We start from the raw sequence: 18,766 nt of genomic DNA on the forward strand, positions 1-18,766 counted from the left end.
AGGGTCATCTAGCAGAATCTTAACCCCTGGAGGCTTCTCTAACTGGCTTAGGCACAGAAGAAGATCCATTGTTTCAGGTACCAAGTGGCCAACATGGTATAGCTTTGGGCACGGTTGGATCAGGATGGGAGTCCTTCTCATCAAGTTCTTTCCAGGTGACAAATACATAGCCACCCACACCTTCAGGCCTACATTTCCCCTGCTTAGAAGCCTCCTTACTTAAAGAGAGTTCCAGCAAAAGCCCCAAGTCACATCCTTTTTGTCCCAAGTAGGCTCATTTCACAACCAATCCATGAGATGCTATTGGGCCGGGCTTGAGTTCTACATCCGCTCCTCAAGGCAGAGGACAGAAGCCAGCCCAGTCTAACCCCACTGCCTGAGAGCAGGCAAGTGATGAATTCCCAAAGGAAAACGGAAACATCATTGCCAGAAGATGGCAGCGCAGCAGGCAGAACATCAGATGTCCCCTCTGACTTCTCTCTGACCTGGATATCCAGGGCAGATCTGCTAGGTTCACAATGCATCAACCACTAAAACTGTGTTTGTTTTGTTGGCCACTCCCAGTATTGATTTTCACCAACTCTGAGACTTGCCATCTTCAAATTGTGTGATGCTCCTTCTCTGTCCTCTTCCAGCCGACGAATTTCAAGTCTGGCACCTGCAACCTGCAGAAGGCAGGGGCTTCTTTCTGATTTAACAGGGATCCTATTTCCGATGTACATATTTCTGTCCTCCATACATAAAAACTGTATTTTCTTTCCTAGAATTGTGGCATATAACTTGATCTGAACTTATAGATACCAGTAGGGATGATGAGACGAGGTATTGGGGATTAGAAATGTATCCAAGCACCTAGGCTGCATGGTCACTATACCCATTGCCCTCTACCTGGGAAGCATTTGGACACGGCCAGGAAACAATGCTTGCATCAGCAAGTTCTTAACCCTCTCACCAAATGTCCTTGCAGAATTGCCCCTTGTTCTAAGCCCTAACAGGGCTGAGGGGTTTCTCCAAAAGCTATCGTTGGCTCCAATTAACCGGCCAATTTAACAGGACAAATGAAACCGAGTTGACCGCCTGGACATCCATGATGAGTGACCAGGCCCAAAACTCCTGAGTCTCCTCGGACCCACCGCTGCCCAGCCTCCAGGGCAAAGAACCCCAAACAGGATGAAGCAGATGCTTCCCTCCTGGAGAGAAACGAGTGTGTAAGATCTTTCACATGCAGCAGCAGTGGCCACTGCAGCAAAAAAGGCAAGTTCAAAGGTAATTGGATGAGGAGTTTTATGCACGGCTGTTCCCGTAGCAAACTGTTTCATGAATACCCATCGGGATCTGTCCATATGGACAGCAGAAGGGTTCCTGCTGTTCTTTTCCTAATAAAAACTGTTGTGATTACATTTCCAGTCCTCTTGGAATGGGGCCTCCATGGGGCCGCAGCGTGACGTGCTGAGAATGTGTCTTCCAGACTGATGGGCACACCGCTCCCTGCCACAGAGGGGTGCAGAGATTCGCGCCCAGTGCGTGCAAAGGGAGGGTCCTTAGGGCAGTGTGGGGCTGAAGAAGTGTGTGAGTGTATCTGTGACTGTGTAGTCTTACACACCATGCACACGCACAGGAAAATCTTAATTAATGGAACAACCTTCTATAAGTGGTTCCAGTTACTGGCATTTTCCGGTTAATTAAAGGTTAACCTGCAATCGCTTTTTTATTTCAACCTCCTTGTTGAAGTGCATTAGTTTAATTTCACCCTTACCTTCATGCCTGAGCTCTGGATGTTGTGTCTGGTAGGAACAGCCTCTCCTGAAGTCTCTATCAAAATCCTACCCCATCCTCCCTGTCCTGAGTCAACTCAAATGCTGTCTTCCCTGTGAGGCTTTTGCTGACTTCTCACCCTAAGTGGGAAAAATTTCCCTTCTGAACTTTCCTAGTCCTCTGGGGGATCCCCATACAGTGTTTACCACTGTCTTACTGGGTCACAGAGTTCTGGGTTCTTGTCTTTTCTCCCTTAGGAAGCTCCTTGGTTCTTTGAGGTCATTATCAGTACTTTGCCCCTGAAGCCCAGGTGCCTGGGACACACTAGGTGCACAATAATTGCTCATTAAATAAATGAATTAATACAACCTAAAGGTTTAGGAGCCTGGGTTTGATAAAAATTCAATACTTTCAAAATACTAAAAATTTTATAGTTTTAAAAAATAGATTCCTACTTTTCCTTATTTTCTTCATTCTCATAAAGGGATTAAACATGATGAAAAAGCTCAATTAATTGGATGTGTGTTGATCAAGAATGCATTGTCTGTAAATCCAGACACTTGGTACACACATACCCACAAGACACACCAAAATATGCATACACACCTAAGCATATATGTACACAAAAATATACATGGCATTACTGTTTTTTAAAATCTTCAATATACAAAAATTCTAGTTTGCAAAAAAGAGACAGCCATTATTCATCTTCTTAAAAAGTTCTTGTTTCACTTAAGGACTCATCCCCATTCCCCTTTCAGAGCTGGCTCTCCTGCTACATTTGAGTGTTTGTTTATTGACATTAATTGCTTGACTACAGGGTGAACTTCACTTAAGGATAATCAAACTGATGATGAAGCACCACTGAGAGAATTGAGCAAAGCCAGTGGGCAAATGAAATTCTCTTTATGAAAAAAACACTTATTTACATACTTGTTAAGACCAAGGTTATAAAGTCTAGCTATGCCATGAAATCAGCCACATGACCTTAAGTTTGTTACTTAACCTCTCTGAGCCTCAGTTTCCCTATGTGTTGAGAGAATCAAGAAGATTGGTAAGGTAACTGATGTTCAGCATAGGAACTGCTGCACCCCAGAACACAATATAAATGGAACTTGAACAAAAATATTTTCCAGCATCTAGGAAACATTAGTATCCTCTCCATGCCATTACCATCAACTTTTGCAGGTATCTAATGTTCACTTTGCAGTGGAAACCACCCCAAAATCTCTGTGGCTAAATGCAACAAAGGTTTGTTTCTTGCTCCCAGAGCCAGCTTGAGGCTGAGGTGGACTCTGCTCCACATAGTCACTCAGGGATCCTGGCTGGCAGAGACTCTTCCACCTAAAACTCTCAGCCTCTTCTATCACTGCAGCAGGGGAAAAGAAGTTGTAGGATGTCACGCCAGCTCTTCCATACTGCATCCCAGAAGTGACTCACCTTGCTTCTACTCACAGAAGCAGAAGCAATCACGTGGTTCTGGGAGACCAGATAGACTCTCAGTGATATGATCACCACTGTCTCTGCCACATTCTAGGCCATTCCTACTCCTCTTCTACAGAGTCAGCTAAGTTACCCCCTCATCTACATAAAGTAAAGCCAGAATAAACTCCATAAGTTTATCTTCCATAAGAAAACCAGCTGGGCTATTCATGCTCCCATTCACCGGGCCAAGGTTGCCAGCCCTTGCCATAAGGCCAGTGAAGCCCTCCCCTATAGGACAAAGAGTCTGGTTCGATGCCAGCTCAGAACTAAACCAACTCAGCCATTCCTGAGCATTCACTACTTCTAGGCCAACCAGGTCACCCTGCTACAAAGGACTACTCCAGTCAGACCCCTGCTTCAGGTACCTGCTATCCTTGCCAGCTTCCTGCTTCTGTCCACTGGGAGGACCTGTGCCTCCCAGCACACACTGGCCATCCCCTGCCATCACAGCCTCCCAAGGCCCCCTCCTCTCTAATCTCCAGGCCTCTGCCTACAGTTCTGATGGCAAAAAGGGAAGGTGACCAACTTCTTTACCAAGAAAGCAGAGAAGTTTTCCCTTCTGCTGGCAAAGAGCGGCTTTAACCATGAGACAGGGAAGATGTGGACTAGTGCTCACCCTTTTCTGTGCTCCCAGGTGAGTCATATCAACTCTGAATGGATAAGGGAATGAGCGAATAAATGCATGTCACAGGACATTCCTAATGAACATCTATTTGTTTATTTTTTGTGTGATGTCATCTGATGTCACACATCAACTGATCTTTGTTCCTGCTAGAGTATCAGTCAAGATTGCTGAATAAAGATTATGAATATGGACCGGGTACAGTGGCTCACGCCTGTAAACCCAGCACTTGGGGAGGCCGAGGCGGGTGGATCATGAGGTCAGGAGATTGAGACCATCCTGGCCAACATGGTGAAACCCCGTCTATACTAAAAATACAAAAATTAGCTGGGCGTGGTGGCGTGTGCCTGTAATCCCAGCTACTCCGGAGGCTGAGGCAGGAGAATCACTTGAACCAGAGAGTGGGAGGTTGCAGTGAGCGAGACCACGCCACTGCACTCTAGCCTGGCGACAGAGCGAGACTCCGTCTCAAAAAAAAAAAAGAATAAGAATATGTGTGGCTAATTTTTTAGCATTCATTATGCACTGGGCATAATATATATGGTCTTCATTTGCATTAGCTCTTCTGATCCTCACACCACAGCCTCATGAAACAGGACTATGATTATTCCCGCATTACAGGTGAGCAAACTGAGGCCTAGAGTTGGTTATGATAATAGCCTAGGTCATCCAGCCAGAAAATGGCAGCACCAGGCTATGAGCTCAAGGATCTGTCCAATCTCAAACCCTATGTGGGATCTGGGAACCATCAAGTTACAGCATTTTGTTGGAATTCAATTCAGTCAGAACTTAAGCACATGCTACATGCTCGTGAGGTCTCGACAAGATGATACAGGGAATATGAAGAAGAGCTTGTGAGCCAGTAGCGGAGGTATGACGTGCACATAGGAGCTGTGCTAAACCACACTCCACCCCCATGGCATTCTGCATTGTATCATGAAATGACCCATGAGTTCACATTCATCTGAAAGAATCAGAAAGGGCTTCCCAGAGAAGGTGGCATTTGAGCCAACTGCAGAGCCTCAAAAGAGAAGGATTTGTGCAGGCAGGTGGTGGGACAGGATAGGCCAGGGACTTAGAGATTGCACAATTACTACAACAATGACAACTTAACTGAAAGAACCCTGACCTTGGAATCCCACAGCCCAAGTTCATGACCTCGGTCACTCAGACAGTGCCTTTAGGCATATCCCTGCAGTTCTTGAAGTCTCAGTTTCCTCATCCAGAACACAGGGATAGTGATCATGATGCCACACTCCAGATCCATCGGGAGGATGCAATAGGAGATGGTTGTAAAAGCACTGGGTAAACAGGAAACGCTGAACAAATGTGGATCATCATGGTTGCTATGGCTACACAGAGGGCACTGAAGGGAGCCACACTCCCAGCCGTGAGCATCACGATGAGGCAGAAACCACTGGTGTTACAAAGGAGGCAGGTCGTACCCTGCCTGCGCCTTCATCACAGAGAGCTTGAGACAGAGACTCCGAGGAAGGGGGCCCCATTGCTCCTGGAGACACCCACAGATACAAAACACAGCTTAGGCAAACCTGAGGTGTTCTTTCCGAACACCAGGACTAAATCCCAGTGACATGTGAGGGATAGTGGGATGCAGCTGTGTCTCCTAAATATAGCCTGACTTCAGCTCCCCATGGAGCCTCAGAGCCTGAGCCATCTTCCAGGGCTGGCTCTAAAAATAAAGCTGCAAACAGCCCTTACACTCTGCTCACCTGTTCAGGGCCCACAGGCTGATAGTCTGCACCTGAGGAGTTAGCAGAAGCGGGTGGAAATAAGTCACTGGACCATGGGCTGACTCTGTGATCCCTGGGACATTTCTGAGGACACAGGACTCTCTGGTCCTCTCTAAAAAGCAAAGTTGGTGAATAAATGTAACGTCACTGACTTCAGTAAGGATATTTTCTAAGGACTGCACTTAGCGTCTAGATCTGGCTAAGTGCCAGTAAGACATCTCAGTTCACCTAAAGTATTCATTATTCCCACTTTACAGATGAAGAAACTGAAGCTGCCCAGTGCAGTCACATGACCCAGCCAGGGTCACACTAATAGGAAACAGGATGTCACTGTATCTTTCTAGACCAGACCCCCTAAATCTTACACCACACAGCCTGCCTTCACCATCTGCTCTCACACCATTCACCACCTCCATCAGTTGAACTTGCCTCCTTCTTTGCCTCCTCATCCCACACCCTAAGCCACCCTAGTCTTCCCCAAACAGGCAAGAAAGTGATGTAGGCTGTAGGTCCATGAGGGAAGGGATTATATGTGTTTTGTTATCTACTGTGCCCCAAACCTCTAGAAAAAATGCCAGGATAGAGACAGCGCTCAATTAATATTTGTTGCATAAATAACCCCTCTCTCAAATCCTAGATCCAATCTATTATGAATCCTGTAGGCTCTACATTCAACACATATCCAGAACACTTACTAAAATGGCTCAAGTTTAAAAGACTAGGCATAGCAAGTGTTGGTGAGGATGTGGGGATTGATACTTTCATATACAGCTTATGGGAATGTAAAATAATACAGTCACTCTGGGAACAGTTTGACAGTTTTCTGTCAAATTAAACACTCACCTACCATGTGATCCTGCCAGTCCACAGCTCACTATTCATTCAGGAGAAAAGAAAGCATATGTCCATACAAAGACTTGTACACAAATGTTCATAACAGTTTTACACATCGTTGCCAAAAACTAGAAACAGCCTGAATGTCCATCCACAGATGAATGTATAAACAAACTGTGGTGCATCCACATATTGGAATTCTACTCAGTACTAAAAAGGAATGAACCATTGATGTATTCAACCACATGAAGGAATCGTGAAATAATTAGACTAAGTGAAAGCAGTGAAAGAAAAAAAAGAGTACCTAGTGTATGATTCCATCAGTGCAAAATTCTTAAAAAAAGGAAATACACCTAATATAAATTACAAGTTAACGGGCGCAGCACACCAACATGGCACATGTATACATATGTAACAAACCTGCACGTTGTGCACATGTACCCTAGAACTTAAAATATAATGGAAAAAAAGGCAAACTCACCTATAGTGATAGAAAGAAGATTAGTGGCTGCTTGGGACTCAGAGGAGGGTGAAAGGGAGGGTGCAAGGTACGATGAGAATGAGCAGGACAGACGGTCACAAAGGGCACAGGAAACTTTTGGGGGTTATGGAAATGTTCATTATCTTCATTATTGTGATGATTACATGGATCTATACATGCACATGTTAAAAGTTATCAAATTGTACACTTTATATGCAGCTTATTTATTATATGTCAATTATACCTCAATAAAGTCGTTTAAAAATATATATTCAGGCTGGGTGTAGTGGCTCGCACCTGTAATCCTAGCACTTTGGGAGGCCTAGGTGGGAAGACCGCTTGAGTTCAGAAGTTCAAGACCAGCCTGGGCAACATAGCAAGACCTTGTCTCTACTAAGAAAAAAAAAAAAATGAGCCGGGCATGGTGGCGCACACCTGTAGTCCCAGCTACTTGGGAGTCTGTGGTGGGATGATCACTGGAGCCTGGGAGAGCAAGGCTGCAGGGACATATGATCACACCACTTCACTCTAGCCTGGGCAACAGAGTGAGACCCCCTCTATGTGTGTGGCTGGGGGAGTGTATATGTGCGTGTGTTGAAAACCAACCATTTCTCACCACCCCCATGGCAAGCTACCCTGGTCCAAGAACTACTGCCTCCTAGATGCCTCACTGTGCAGGCCCCAGCCCTGCTGAAATTGCTGCTGCTAGCAGAACATGCCACTCTCTCTGCAGTGGATGCTTAGCAGGACCACCCACTCCCAGATGATAACAATTCACAGCTGCTCCTTCTCCAGAAAATTACTCTGAGCTGACAGGAGTTACCTTGCCAGGGAGATTATACTTCCACCCTAGGGATGGACACCCACATCCCCTGACTTATAGAGGGGTACAAAAGTCTGGCCCCCTTGCTTCAAGAGCAGATGACGTTGCAGTGTGATTCATGCTCCACAGCCCACCACCATGGATAGGGCCAAGCCTGGACTCTGCCTTGCTCAGCTCCTTCCCCTTCCCCATCCTAATTTACTTCCTCCTCTCCAGGATTTTTTCTGAAGAGCACTCTCTCAATAAATCATGGGAACCTGAACCCCTTCTCAAGCTCAGAGAACCCAACCCAAGGCAGTTGGTGCCAGAAGTGGACCTAAGAAGCAGATCTAAGGATGAGATTCCGGCATGGGCCACTCACAGGCCTGGTGGCAGGTAGAGAACTGGGCATTCAGAGCAGGGGGCAGCTGTGTGGCTGCTGAGACTTTCACCTGTGCTGGCGGGGATGGGGCACAGGTGGGAAGTGCACAGACTCATGTGGTACCTCAGGAGTTTGAGAGACAATGCAGAAAGAGTCAGTAGAAGGACTGTCAACGTGGGTAGTTGTTGCTGAATACAGATGCTTTGAAGAGAGAAAATGACAAGCTCAGGACTATCAGGCATCAGCGTAAAGCAATTGTGAGAGGCAGAGAGCTTCTTCAACAGCATTTAAAGGGACCCTCATCTTTTGCAATTGGACGGCAGACCCAGGTGAGGTCTGGAAACAGGACATAATTGTCAGAGTAGCAGAACTTCAGAGAAAGTTGCCTTCTCCACCTGACAATTATCATACGCCAAGTCAAAGTCCTAATGGGAAGAAGTGAGACCCTGAAATCTGGGAGAAAGATATCTATGTGGGATACACTTGAACTCTTGAATCCCCAATCCTCCTGGACTCCCTGGGCCTGCAAAACATGCTCACCCCTCCTTGTTGGAAGAATCCTCCCCTGCCTCCTGCCTTGATTTAAGTTTGTATAGAAGCCTCAATGAGGCAAGTTCCTTAGAGCACAATGCTAGCCCTCTTCACGAGGTATCCCTGCCTCCCTTCCTGACCACCACAGCCATAACCACGACCAAATCACAGCCTCGTTTCACTGGGCAAGTGCTTGACCTACTAAGGGAAGAGAGGGATTATGCAGCAAAGGAACTATAAGAACTGCCTAATAGGACACAGCAGAAACCAGGAAAGTGTATATGAAAGTAGATGCTGAAGGTGTTGAGTCAAGAGGAGAAACTGAATATAAAGCTGGATAAGAAAAATTTTGTTGATATAGGAGCATACCTCATATCACAGGATTTAACACCCTGGCAATGACTCCAGGAGATGATTCTAATATGTTGCTGGGATGGGTTCCGGAAGCTGCTACACAGACTGTGAGAGGAGTCCAAAGACTCTTATATTATTATATAATGCCATATAGCCCTCAAAATCTCAAATATTTACTTTCTGGCTTTTTACAGAAAAAGTTTGCTGACCCCTGATATATAGTGTTGGTTAATAACAACATGATGTTCCCATGATTCAGCAAGAGTATTGCTTAATCTATAGAATCAAAAGAGATGAAGATTCAATGCAGTCCCTATCATAGTCCCAATGGCCTTTTTTGCAGAAATAGAAAAGCCAATCCTCTAATTCTTGTGGAATTACAAGGAGTTTAAAGTAGTCAAAACAATCTTGAAAAAGAAGAACGTATATTCAAAACATCCTAGTCACATGACTATAAATTCAAAGTGGAATCACCAAGTAGTTTGCACTACATTTCTAATATGAGTGTAGGTGGGTATCAAAACAAGACAAATGCTGTTCAGGGAAAAAAATTGGCAAGCTTAAGGTTAAACAAAAATAAAATTGCTTTACATGTAAAAAAAGAAAAAGAAAAAGAAGAACAAAGTTGGAGGACTCAAACTTCCCAATTTCAAAACTTACTGCAAAGTTACAGTAATAAAAACAATGTGGTACTATCATAAAGACAGACAGATAGACCAATGGAATAGAATTGAGAGTCCAAAAGTAAACCCATACATTCATACCCCATTGATTTTCAAAAAGGGTGCCAAGACCATTCAATAAGGAAAGGATAGTCCCTTCAACAAAGGACACTAGAACAACTAGATATCCACATGCAAAAGAATAAAGTTGGACCCCTACTTCACATGATATATAAAAATTAGCTCAAATGAATTAACAGCTTAAATATAAGGGATAAAATTATAAAATTCTTAAAAGAAGACATAGGGTAAATCTTTATAACCTTGAATCAGTAATAGATTCTTAGATATGACACCAAAGACAAGAGCAACAAAAGCTTTACCAAAGTTAAAATTGTTTTTGCAACCAAGGACATTATCAACAAAGTGAAAAGATGACCCATACAATGGGAAAAATATTTGCATATATCATATATCTGATAAAAGTCCAGTATCCAAAATATACATAAAGAACTCTTAAAAGTTTATAGCAGAAAAGACAACCCAATTAAAAAACGGGCAAAGTGCTTGAATCAACATTTTTCCAAAGAAAAGATACAAATGGCCAACAAACACATGAAAAAGATGCTCAACATCATTAGTCATTTGAGATACGCAAATCAAAACCACAGTGAGGTACCACTTCACATCCACTAGGAAGACTATAACCAAAAAAACAAAAAGCAAGTGTTGGCAAGGATGTGGAGAAGTTGCAACTCTTGTACATTGTTGGTGAGAATGCAAAATGGTTTGACCACTGTAGAAAATAGTTTGGCAATTTCTGAAAAAGTTAAACATAGAATTGCCATATGACCCTACAATTCCACTCCTAGATATATACCAAAAATAATTGAAAACAGGTACCAAACAAGTATAGGTACATGTATGTTCATAATAGTGCTACTCACCTGTAGTACTATACCTGTAGCCAAAGGTGAAAACAGACCAAATGTTTGATATATGATTGAATAGATAAACTGTGATGTATAGATATAGATGTGTAAATATCAAGATATATACACACACAATGAAATATTATTTAGCTATAAAAAGGAATGAAGTACTGATACATGCTACAACATGGATAAAACCTTGAAACATTATGCTAAGTGAAAGAAGCCGGATATAAAAGGTCATACCTTTTATTATTCCATTTATATAAAATATCTACAATAGATAAATCCAGAGAGATAAAATGCAGATTGGCAGTTGCTAGGGACTGAAGTGGGGAGAAAAACTGCTTAATGGTTGAGGGGTTTTACTTTGGAGTGATGGAAGTGTTTTGGAATTAGTGATGATAGGCGTACAACATTGTGAATGCACGAAATGCCACTGAGTTGTTCACGTTAAAATGCTTAATTTCATATTACTTGAATTTTGCCTCAATAAATTATTAAAGGAGAGATGAAGAATGGAAGAGCAAGAGGCTGGGATTAGAACACTAGCCAATTATGGCCCTTGCAGGGCCCAGAGGACACGCCATCTTCCCAGTGGATGAGGAGTGCACTGGTGAGGGGACAGTGGCACTGCAAATACACTCAGTACTGCCTGTCCTCAGTAGGCTTGGACAGAGTTGAAGATGTTGCTACAGAACTGGGATCCCTAGTGGCAATGGGGGTGCTAAACTTATGATGTAGCAGAGACATGGTGGTGGCACTTGACTTTCAAAAGCAAAGTCAGTGGATTTACCATGTGTGCTTCTAAATCAGAATGGCAGCCAAGAAAGTAGGGCCCTGACCTGCAGACATCTATGGCAGGTATCAGCAAACCACAGCCCTGCAGGCCTAATTCTGCTTACAATCTGTTTTTATAAATAAATGTTTATTGAACACAGTCACGCCCATTTGCTGCATATTATCTATGGCCGCTTTTGTGCTACAATGACAGAGTTGAGTAATTGCAAAAGTGATTCTATGTCCTGCAAACCCTAAAATATTTACTACCTGGCCCTTTACAGAAGTTGCTTGCTGACCTCTAATTGATGAAAATGGCTAATAAAACATGACGTTCTCAGGATTCAACCAGGGTATCCTTTAATATATAGAATCAAAAGAGCTCAAGAGTGGATGAGCAGGAGACTGAGATTAGAAACCCCATTGGAAAGTCATGGTCCCATGTCCAGTTTCCAGATCTAAACCACCTCTCACATCCTGAACCCATCAACTGAAAAGGAGGATGGGTCCCCATAAGAAAGACCCCTGAGATGCCACAGTAAATATGTACAGTAGTTATTTCCCAACTGGATTTATGGCCATTAACTGAAGAGAAAGCATAATTACAATGGGGAAATGGAAAATCCAGACCTTCTGAAGGATGTCAGATACAGGATCTAAGCTGGTACTGAGACACTGAGACCCAAAACCCCATCATGGGTCCTCCATGGTAGTAGAAGCATATGGGGTCAGGTAAAAAATGGAGTCCTGGCCCAGGAACTACAAGATCATTTCCAGTTCCAGAATATATGATTGCAACATATATACTTACCATTTGGCAGAACATCACCATCGTTTCTTGGCCAGTAGATTAAGAGCTCCTGTACTACAAAAGGTCAAGTGGAAGCCTCTGAAGCTGCCCCTATCCTGGGCCAAGAGGGCAAACCAAAAACATTATAACTTCCTAGGGGAATGGCAGAGATTAGTGTTACCTCAAAGACAAAAAATGCAGAGGAAGCCGAGCATGGTGGCTCACACCTGTAATCCCAACACTTTGGGAGGCAGAGGCAGGCGGATCACCTGAGGTCAGGAGTTCGAGACCAGTGGGGCCAATATGGTGAAACCCCATCTCTACTAAAAATACAAAAATTAGCCAGGCATAGCGGTGCACACCTGTAATCCCAGCTACTCAGGAGGCTGAGGCAGGAGAATCATTTGAACCCAGGAGGCAGAGGTTGCACTGAGCCCAGATGACACCACCGCACTCCAGCCTGGGCAACAGAGCAAGACCTTGTCTCAAAAACAAAAAAAAAAATGCAGAGGAGATGGTCCGGATCATATGTCCCATTTAATACACTAGCCTGGCCCCTGTCATGGCAGATGACAGTGAACTATGACAAACTTAACCAGTTAGTAACCCATGTGCAGCTTCTGAGCTGGATATGGGAATTACCCAGAGCAACTTAACATAGTTGCAGGTAAGTGGTATGCAGCTATTGATCTGACAAATGCTTTCTTTTCTGTGTCCAGCAGAAAGAAGTATCTAAAACCGTTCACATTCATACCCATGGGATGAACAGCAGTATTCATTCAATACTGCCCTGGGGGTCTGTTAATTCTCCTTGATTCTGTCAGAATATATCCAGAGGGGCTTGGGCCATCTGGGCATTCCACAGAGCATCACAAAGGTCATGCTGATGGCACTCCCGATGACATCACATAAATCAGGCCCTTCTGAGTAAGGAGTAACAAGTGAGATACAAGTATTCACAAAAGCAGGAGGTCAACCCTACAAAGAGCCAGAAACCTGCCAAAGTTATTGTTTTTAGAGGTCTCAAGGTCTTGGGGATGCTGAGGATCCCCCCGCCAAAATAAAAAACAAGTTAGTGTGCTCTGTACCTTCTAACACTAAGAAAGAAGCACAATACATTGAAGGTAGCATATTTCACACTTGGGAATATTGCTCCAACCCATTTGCCCAGTGATTCAAGAGGCTGCTAGTTTTGAGTGAAGCCCAGCGTAAGAAAGTACGAGGCAACAGATTCAGTTGCCTGGTACTGCAACTGCTGTGATACAAGCAGCACTTCTACTTGGGCCATGTATTAGTCCGATCTCACACTGCTCTAAAGAACTGCCTGAGACTGGGTAATTTATAAAGAAAAGATATTTAATTGACTCAGAGTTCTGCATGGCTGGGGAAGCCTCAGGAAACTTACAATCATGGTGGAAAGGGAAGCAGGCACGTCTTACAGGGCAGCAGGTGAGAGAGTGAAGGAGGAACTTCCAAACACTTATAAAACCATCATGTTGTGAGACCTCACCCACTATCATGAGAACAGCATGGGGGAAACTGCCCCCACGATCCAATCACCTCCTTCCGTCGAAGCATGGGGATTACAGGTCTCTCCCTTGACACATGGGGATTACAATTTGAAATGGGATTTGGGTGGGGACACAAAGCCAAATTCTATCAGGCCATATGATCCAGTAGACCCCATAGTATCAGAGGTATTTGTGGTAGAAAAAAAAACATCTTGTAGAATCTCTGCAAGTCCTAACAGCAGAGTCACAGGTGGATCTAAAGGGTTCTAGAATAAAACCATGCCATCTGCAGCAGAGATGTATACACAGTTCCAAAAACAGCTTCTAGCATGCTACTGGAAAAGACTCTGGTAGAGACAAGAGTATTTGATTGTGGAACACCAGGTAAGCATGAGACCAGAACTGCCCCTCATTAGCTGGGTACTGTCAGCTCCACTGCTAAGTCAAAAAGCCAACAACCCATCGAACATGGAAGTGGATGATCCGGGATCAAGTTCAGACAAATGCAGAGGGAAGAAGTAACTGAACAAACAGGTGGCCCATACTCCATGTCACCAAACACATTTGTGTCAATGTCTTCCTCAGCTCACATACGGTATTATGGAGGTTCCCCATGGCCAGCCAACGGAGAAAGGAAAAGTTCAAGTTTTGATCCTAGATGTTGGCACAAGATGAAAATGGACATTGCTGCACTCCAGCCCCACTCGGGGGCTCTGAAAGGCAGACAATGCACCTAGTCACCTGAAAGACAGTAGGGAGGGGAAATTCTTGAAATGGGAAGAGCTTCAGACAATGTACCTGGTCACCAGGTCATCCACTTTGTGCAGAGAGAAAAGTGGCCTGAGGTAGGAATATACATAGACTGGTGGGAAGTGGCAAATGGTATAGCCTATAAGTCAAGAGTCTGAAATGAACAAGTCTGGAGATCAAGAACAAGGAAGTCTTAGGTAGAGGTGTATGAATGGGCTGTGGGAATGGACACATATATCTTTGTATTGTATGTTAACACACACCAGAGAGTATCCACTGTGAAAGACTAGACAAGATGACTTAGCCAAGCAATATTAGGCAGGCTCAGTTCTTGGCCACTGTTGTCTTACACAATAAGCCCATAAACAAAATAATCATGATGACAGAGATTGAGTTTTGCATGAACTCAACAGCATAGACTTCTCAACAAGATTGATCTAGCTACTACCACTGCTCCTTGGGTTAGCAAAACAGTAGGCACAGGAAAGGTTGCCATAGTGTCAGGGGTTGTTGGCCCTGAACACTCATAAGGAAGTGTGGCTTGCTGCCACATGAGACCATGGAGAAATGTGTTTGGAATTCAAGTGATCCACATCCACTGGGTTGTCCCTTGGTACTCCTGTGCCCAGTGTTATCTATACATAACTAACCATGACCTAGTAACCAGGTGCACAGGCCTTTAGAAGTGATTGACTGGGTCACCCCACTAGGCAAGCCACCCAGCCCAGCAGAAGTGCTAGCCAAGTATATGAAAAATCTAAAGCAGGTAGTAGAAGAAGAAGATATTGATGATCAATATTGGCCTTGAGAGCAACTTCAGCAACAGAAAGTATAGTTCACCCCACTAATCCTCCTCTTGTAGGTTTCCTCAGAAATGTAACCACAGAATTCTAGAGAAGCTGAGACCAGGTGGAGTGAACTGAATGTGAGAATCAAAAGAACCTGAGAGGTGCACGTGGCAGATTATGCTATATGTTGTTGGTGCCTTGCAGAGATCCTCTTTACAAGCAGGGCACCCGTCTTCCAACTGCTGTGAGTGTTGGTTACTAATAGCTCACAGCTGCCCCCTTTCTCCAGCAGCTCTTCCATAGTCGATGGGAGTTGTTGCTTTGCTCAGAGGTTATACAACTCTTCTCAGAGAATACAGTGCACAGGCAGTGCCTGATTGACATAGGAGTATAAAATGTCACCCCTTTTCCCAATGGATAAGAGAAGGCTGCAGTCTAAGTTACAATTCAGGGCTCCATTGTCCTCATGGATCAGACCTAGGCAAGACTTCACATTGACTTTTCCTCCTTCACTATCCTGTTTTACTCCTTTCATTAAAGGCTTTTCCTAATAGCACTCCCTCTATGATTCACATGCATCCAAATACCTGCCTCAGGCTCTGCTCTAGGAAGCAGGACCAAGACTTTCTTTTGGCTGTGTCTTATGCATCATTGAAGCCTCACCACCTAGTATCATGATGCCTAGCACAAAATAAATCAATGGATGTCTGCATGCATGAATAAATCAATGAAATAATGAAAGAAACTGGGGAAACTCAGATGTCAAAGATTTGCCCGAAGTCATCCACATCGTAAGTAGCCAAGCCTTAAACTTGCACCTTTTGGGGACAGCCCCTGGTATAGTAATGCCTACATGAATGAATGAATTGCAGAAGAAATTTGTGCTTAAACAAAGGTTGTCCTCTAGAAAGACTCATTCTAGGCCCCCATGATTGACCAACTAATACAAATGACTCAAAGTCTTGAAAGCTTTAAAAGGGGTATGGAAACCAATATTTTTCAACCCCGTCTATGTGCCAGGAAAATAAATTTATTTCAACTTAATAGTAACTATTTTGGGTAGATTTTCCTAACATCCCCATTTTCAGATGTCCAAGGGATGTCCAGTAAAGCAGGGATTTCAAACTCAGATGTCCGTAAGAATCAGACTGGTATGAGGTGAGCAAAGAGGCCCAGTTAGAAGGCATCTGGGAACAGTGGGGACAATGACAAACCTGCATCGAAATGGAGCAGCCTCTGCTCAGCTCTAGATGCATGATGTGCAAATCACTCCTTCTGATTATTCAAAGGAACTGGAAATCATGATTTTTATGTGCAGTCTGCTAATTTATAACTGTTAGTAACTAATTTGAGAAACTACAAAACACTGTGAGAGCCATATCTGACCTGTGGACCACTGGTTTTCAACCTCAGTAGTCAAGGATGTAAGCATTAAGAGACTTTAGAATAAAAGGCCTTAAGGGTTCTTAACATCCAATATTCTGCCCTTCTGTGTCTCCAAAGCACCTTCACTGCTGTGACCCCAGATCTGTACAGAGAGGCTTTCTCCTCTCCTTTCCCAGGTAGGACCCCCCCTTCCCCATAATTTTTGCCCAGAAGCCTAGAGACATCCTAGTGCTTCCAGGATCTAATTCCTCTAGGGGAGGGAGAAGTAAGCATTTCAGGCCAGAGAAAAGAGATGTCTAACCCCTGACATCGTCATCATTCCTCGTGCCTTTTGAGGAATTTCCACATGCCCTGAACTTTTCTGTCCCTCAGCTTGGCCAAGTGGGTGTTACGACCTTCCTGACAGGTGCAGAAGCTGAGGCTCAGGTAAGTTTGATGGCTCATCTAAGGTAACACTACAATGTTGCTGAGACTAGACCTGAGTTTCCTTAAGTTTCATCTAGCACTTTTGTCACAAAGCCACACCATCCGTGACAACAGCTTCCCCAGAACAGAGCTGGAGCAGACACACTCAGCCTTCAGCCCAGGGAAGTCCAGCTGTCATCATACACCACATGCACCCCAGAGCAAAAGATGGCTCTAAGGGCCCTACTGCCCTCATGTTAGGTCCTTTGGGAACACCCCACATGCACACACACACACACACACACACACAAATGGAGCACTAGATTGCTGACTTTTATCGTGGCCCTGCTATCTGTCCCCAGTCTCCAGCTGGTACTGAGAGGTTCATCTGCTTACTGAAACCCTGGGCATTGAAATGGCCAAGGAGGACTTTGTAACCACTGACTGCTGCTGTTGCTAAGAAACAGGTCCTTTAAATTCAATTTACAAAAAAAATAGAGCAAGCAAGCAAGTGAGCGAGAGCAAGGAAGAGATGCTTGAACATCTGGTTATCTTTCCAGCTGTCTCCGGTGACTATGGAAATGAGATAAGGACATTCCAAGATAGATGCTGCCCCTCTTCAAGCCAACTTTCCTCTAGGCTAATATTTTAGATCAACACTGGGTTTGCTGCGGTGGGGGTGTAGGAGTCTCCTTTCAGGAAACTCAGTAGGTTGAACAAATTCCAGTCACGTTACCCCTCCAGGGTGAATGCAGTCTCCCCGCAAAAGTGAGCTCCCTGGTCCTTCTGTTTGGTGCCCCCACCGCTTCCACTGTCAGAATAAATCATTCCGCATATTTATATTTGTATAAACCTCTTCAGCTTACTCAGGATATTCACACTTGTTACATTAGCTCTTATGGAGTCAATATTATTTTCTGCAGATCACAGATGAGAAGGGGGAGGAGTATGGTGGTTGGAAAACACATTTGTCAGGAGTGGATAGGACATGAGTCCTAATTCCTGGTCTGCCAAGGATGGGCTCAGCTACTCCCTTCCCTCTTTGGGCCTCAGATAACTCAGCTATAAACTGCAAGGTAGGGTTAGATCATGATTTCCTACAGTGTGGACCACAGAATAATGCTCCCTGGGAGGTTACAAGGTGCTTGGTGAAAAAAAATTCTCTGGTCATGCAAGTTGGGAAACACTGTGTTAAAGTCAAATAGGTCTTCTCATGTCATGAACTGAATGTTTGTGTCTCCCCCCTAAAATAACACATGTTGAAACTCTGGTCCCTAATGTAATGGTATCTGGAGATGGGGCCTTAGGAAGGTAATAAGGTCACTAATACCTTCATGATGGCATTAGTGCCCTCATAACAAGAGACAGGAGAGACCCTGCTTTTACTCTTTCTCTGCTCTCTGCCATGTGAGGACACAACAAGAAGACAGTTGTCTGCAAACCGGGAAGAGAGCCAGTTACCAGAACCTGCCTGACCACGCTGGCATCCTGATCTCGGACTCCCCAGCCTCCAGAACTGTGAGAAATAAATGTCTGTTGTTTAAGCCACCCAGTCTATGGTATTCTGTCACAGCAGCCTGAACTGATTGAGATACCCTTACTATAAGATTACCCAAAGCTTTTAATGCTTTAATGTGTTGTAGGAATCTCCAAGAGCAATTATCTTGGCTTGGGTTCCCCCCAAAATGGCTATAATGCAAGGAATTGAGTGCAAGCAGTTTGTTTGGAAACTGATCTCAGGAAACTTTAGTAGGAAAATGAAGAA

General features: G+C 44.1%; 1 long non-coding RNA gene across 1 annotated transcript in view; it reads right to left on the minus strand.

The window, feature by feature from the left end:
- The window catches only part of LOC129048259 (uncharacterized), a 30,792-nt gene extending 17,795 nt beyond the window's left edge, over positions 1–12,997 (minus strand). The window contains exons 1-2 of the long non-coding RNA XR_008510461.1: positions 12,916–12,997; positions 12,183–12,277 (exon numbers count right to left, since the gene is read on the minus strand). This is a non-coding gene — a long non-coding RNA (uncharacterized LOC129048259). The remainder of the gene's footprint in view (positions 1–12,182; positions 12,278–12,915) is intronic.
- Between the last annotated feature and the right edge of the window lie 5,769 nt (positions 12,998–18,766).

This window comes from Pongo abelii, chromosome 8, assembly GCF_028885655.2.
Source record: "Pongo abelii isolate AG06213 chromosome 8, NHGRI_mPonAbe1-v2.0_pri, whole genome shotgun sequence".
NCBI classification, from domain to species: domain Eukaryota; kingdom Metazoa; phylum Chordata; class Mammalia; order Primates; family Hominidae; genus Pongo; species Pongo abelii.